This window comes from Microtus ochrogaster, chromosome 7 (assembly GCF_000317375.1).
Source record: "Microtus ochrogaster isolate Prairie Vole_2 chromosome 7, MicOch1.0, whole genome shotgun sequence".
Lineage (NCBI taxonomy): Eukaryota > Metazoa > Chordata > Mammalia > Rodentia > Cricetidae > Microtus > Microtus ochrogaster.
The window spans coordinates 72,748,565-72,753,385 of NC_022014.1; positions in this window are offsets into that span (position 1 = coordinate 72,748,565).

Sequence of the window (4,821 nt, forward strand, 5' to 3'; positions counted from 1 at the left end):
TTTCCCCTTTATAAACTGCAATTGCCTATGGGCCACGTATATCTCCTCTCTATCCAGAGGCAGTCCTTTTTCTCTTCAGGGCAAGCATCCCTTCCTCCTCTCTCTTGTTCCTTTCCCATCTCATTATGCCGAGAACTTGGTCTTGGTGTGTCCTGTGACTATTCAGGTCCTTTAACCACTATATGCACAGATTTGGGGAGTAGGCTCAGGACACTTTGGGAGGGGCATTAGTTGGTTATCAGTGAGCTGTTTCAGCCCAGAGTTTTAATTTCTGCACCATTCTGGAGTATATCAGAAGCCTGACTATATTTGCCTCAGTTACTTTTTGCTGTGATCAACAATATTTGAGAATTTGAGAGAGGAAAGAACTATTGGCTGACAGTTTGAGGGTACAGAAGTCCTTCATGACAGAGAAGTCAGGAAGCAGGCACGTGAGATAGCTGTCTACATTGTATCCGCAGTCAGGAAGCAAAGAAAGGATGCTATTTTTTTTTAAATATTTATTTATTATGTATACAATGTTCTGTCTTTCTGTATGCTTGCTGGCCAGAAGAGGGCACCAGATCTCATTACAGATGGCCATCAGCCACCATGTGGTTGCTGGGAACTGAACTCAGGACCTCTGGAAGAACAGTCAGTGCTCTTAACCTCTGAGCCATCTCTCCAGCCCGAAAGGATGCTATTTGATCTGCTAGTTTTCTCCTGTTTTATTCAGTACAGGGCTTAAGTCCTTGGATGCTGCTGCTTTCCTTCCGGAGGTCTTCCCTGTTCTGTTAACTCTTTCTGAGAAAACCCACATAGACATTCCTGGAGATGTGTTTCCACAGTGATTCTAAATCCCAGAGAGCTGACAGTGAAGACTAGCCATCATGACAGCATGCAAGAGAACATTTGATCTAAGGGAAACACATGAACTATAACCTACCACTTGTTACTGTGCAGTGTACAAGCCTAGTGAAGGTGTGCGTGTGTGTGATTTTATATGTTATTTTACAGAAACTCTGAAGAATAATGTTTTGTGACACATGGAAGTTAGAAAGAATTGAAAGCTTCCATGGTTTCATTGGAATGTAGCAAAACTTATTCTTCTTATGTAGCGTCTATCACCATTCCTGCTACAATAGTAAAAGCGAGGAGTTGTCAGTAAGACCTGTGGCCACAAAGTCTAAAATAAATGCCTGGCCCTTTATGGGAAAAAGCTGCTAATCCCTATGATGGTTAATTTTGATCATCAGCTGATTGGATTGAAAATGGCTAGGAGATTGGTGAGCTATGTCTGTGAAGACAGTTCCACAGGCTGAGAGTTCTGGCCTGATGACCTGCTTAATTCAACAGATTCAAAGATTTAAAAAATTAATTTTATTATTATTATTATAGTGATGAGTTGTGTGCTTGCATGTGTGTGTGTGCTTGTGCGTGCATACACGTGTGTATATATATGACAATGTACCCCATGGTGCACAAGCAGAGGTTAGAGGAAAGCCTATGGGTGTCATCTCTCCCTACCCTGTGGGTCCTGGAGATGAAACCCATGTTGTCAGGATTGCATGGAAGATGCCTTTGTCTACCAACCGTGACTCAGATTTTGAATAGACTAGTGGGAGGGTGGTAGAACTGTAGAAAGTGGGTTCTGCTTCTAGGAAGAAGGTCACTAGGGAGGGCATGTCTTTGATAGCTCTAGCTTGTTCTGGCCTCTTCTTACTGCAACTCTGCTCTGCTTCCTGTCCACCATTCCTGTCAGCTGTTGCACCAGCACCCCTTCTTAAGGTGGACTGAAAGCTCTGAAGCCGTGAGCAATATAAATCTTTCCTCCTTTGAAGTTGTGTCAGGCACCCTGTCTCGGGCATGAGAGCTGTCACTTCCCTGCCTAGAACATGACTGTCCCATAGATACTTCCTTGGTCCTGTGAGTATGTTTGCTCTATCTTGACCAACATGGAAGTCACTACCCACAAAGTGACATTTGAAATGAGGCTACTGTTACTGAGGAATGACCTTTGAGTCCTAGTCAGTTAACTTCCTTTAGATCTGAAGAGCTCCCTGGGTCTGTGCCTACCACCTTGGATGTTCCTGGAGGATGAGCTGATGACTGTGAGCGGCTGATAAGGTGTGTGATGGAGTCTCATGTCCGGGAGCCCTCAGAGACTGAAGGTACTGTGCTCCCCACCCTTTAATTGGGAAAATTGAAGCTCAAAGAGACTGATAGTGTGCCTAAGGTCATATTGCTAATAAGTAGCAAAGCTATGGTCTAGGTCAGTTGACTCCCCAGTACTTACCTAACATGTGTGAGGACTCAGGTTCAATTCTTTGCACTGCAAAATACATGATAAGGGGAAAATGTTGAACAATTATCAGGGACTGGGTATATTCTGGTGCTAGCAGGCTGGGTCCTGACTTGAGCAAATCTCTCAGCCTCTCAGGCACAATTCCCATGCCCTTATCTCCCACAGCCTTGGCTGGGATCTTGGCAGCTCCCCATTCAGTTCTTGGAAACTGGACAAATGACCTTCATTTCAACCACGTTTGCTGCCCCCTTGCTTTCAGACTGGCTCCAAGGTCTGTTGGCATCCTTGAATGTTAACTCCCCAAGGTTCCCAGTTTCGATCTTGCTGTTGTCATTAGCTGGCTTCCCTTTGCCCTTCTAACGTACCCTGTCATCAAGACCCGCCTCCCCTCCTTGAAGGGATCCAGTAGTTCTCTGGTGAAAGGCCAACTTCTAAGCCTCACTCAAGGTCCTGGTCATACTTACGTGATTTGCGCAAGGCATTTATCTTCTTAGATGCCTCACCAGTAAAACGAACCTCAAATTTCACCTGTCTCAAAAGCTGTGGCCGGGTCGGATGAGGTGGCACACTGGAAGCACTCCAGTGACTTCAGGCTCAGAGGAAACCCTCGAAAGTGTTGTCCACACTGTAGTGAGCAAGTCTCCTCATGACGTTTTTAGCTTGATATTCACCCGATGACTCGGCTCTCCAAATGCGCGCCACTAAGACCCTCTTACTTCGGCGTACTTTACATCGGTTTCTTCTGCTCAAAATGTGTTCTTTCTCCCTCTTCACGAGCTCCTTTTGTTTGCTTGGTTGGTTTGAGATACCATCTCACTTTGTAGCCCAGGGCTTTCTTTGGACTCGTAAGCCTTAACATTATGTCACCATTTCCCCAGATGACCTGGGACTTCTGCTCTACACTCTCAAATTCTGTGATGATGGCGTCAACTCTCCCTGTGTCTTTCGCTTCGTTGAGAGCCGCCCTCTTCGGGAAAAGCTGCTGACCATTGTCTGTCAGAGTAGGCTCACACTGAATTGTAACGAGTCAATGCACAGGGTACTTACAAATGTATGAGCTATAATTATACAAATCTAAAGCCAGGTGACATTAAATCCCAGCTGCAGGCAGCTTGTTGGTCTTCTGTTCCCATGGGTTCTGCGTCTGAGGAGTCAACAACCATGAATAGAAGATACCAGAAAAACCCCTGGCTTATCTTTTTGAACATGTACAAACTTTTGCCATATCATTTTCTATAAATAAAAATATAACAACTATCGAATATCATTTTTATTGACTTAAAGTGTAGATGCTTTCTGCCTAGCAGAATTGTTTTAATAAATTTGTAAGTTGAAGACGCATTTAAAATCCCATTAAACCCAGTGTAAAGTGGAAAACGGTTAGCGAAACCATCCTAAGTTAGGGATCATCTGTGGTCAGGGTTAGATGCAAAGGCTGTGCCATTTCAAGCATTGCTGGATTTTAAGTGTCTGGAGAACTGTATTTCGAAAGCTAGAGTGACTCATGACTTTTGCTTACACTATTGCCCTTGATGGTGCCATCTCGGCTACTAACCACCAAGGCCCATCCTGTCAGCCTCAAATCACAAGCATCCCAGACTTGGGCATCACGTAATGCCGACACCTCGTTCTTCCAGCGGAGATTGAAGAGCAGGCTGAAGCAATCAATGAACTGTGAGAAAATGGTGACGAGCAGGGAAATACTGGGGCAGGGCCTTAGACTGCGCCATGGACATTGGAGGCAGAGAAGGGTCTGTGAAAACCTGAGTCATGGCTAGGAAGCACAGAATGCCATACTCAGGGCAGAGAGCAGAAATCTACCCCCTGCCTCTGTGTGTGTGTGTGTGTGTGTGTGTGTGTGAGAGAGAGAGAGAGAGAGAGAGAGAGAGAGAGAGAGAGAGAGAGAGAGAGAGGACAAATGGATAATATAAATAGTCAACAAAGAATGAAAAATTCCATCTCGAGATTCAAATCCAGGAGCAAGCAGGTCTGTAAGTTGAGATCCCCACCCCCCAGGATGACCAGTGCTATGAGCTCGTTATGAAGGCTCATCCTTACCATCATGGAGACTGTTTCACAAAGATGTTCAGTGTAAAGTTGGAGATTGTCTACACTCTTTTTTATTGTCTAAGACTTTCATACATGCATATAATATGTTTTGATCAAATCCAACCCCCACTCCCTCTCTTCCTAGTCTCATCATGTCGACCAGTTGTTGGTCTGTGAGTGGATCACCATTTACTGCCAGAAGGAGCCTTCTCTGAAGGCTGAGAAATGCACGAATCTGTGGGTGTAAAAATAAGTACTCAAGGGGCAGCTTAACACTGTCCATTTAGCAGAATGATAATAGTAGATTCTCCTTCGGGGCCTATGAGCTACCCAACCCCAGGTTCTTGGCCTATCACAATAGTAGACATGACTTCCATTCTGTGGAATGGGCCCTTAAGTCTGGCTGGACAGTGGTTGGTTGCTTCTGCACCATTTATGCCATTATTGCACCAGTCAGCACATCTTGTCAGGCCAGTGGTTAGTGTAGC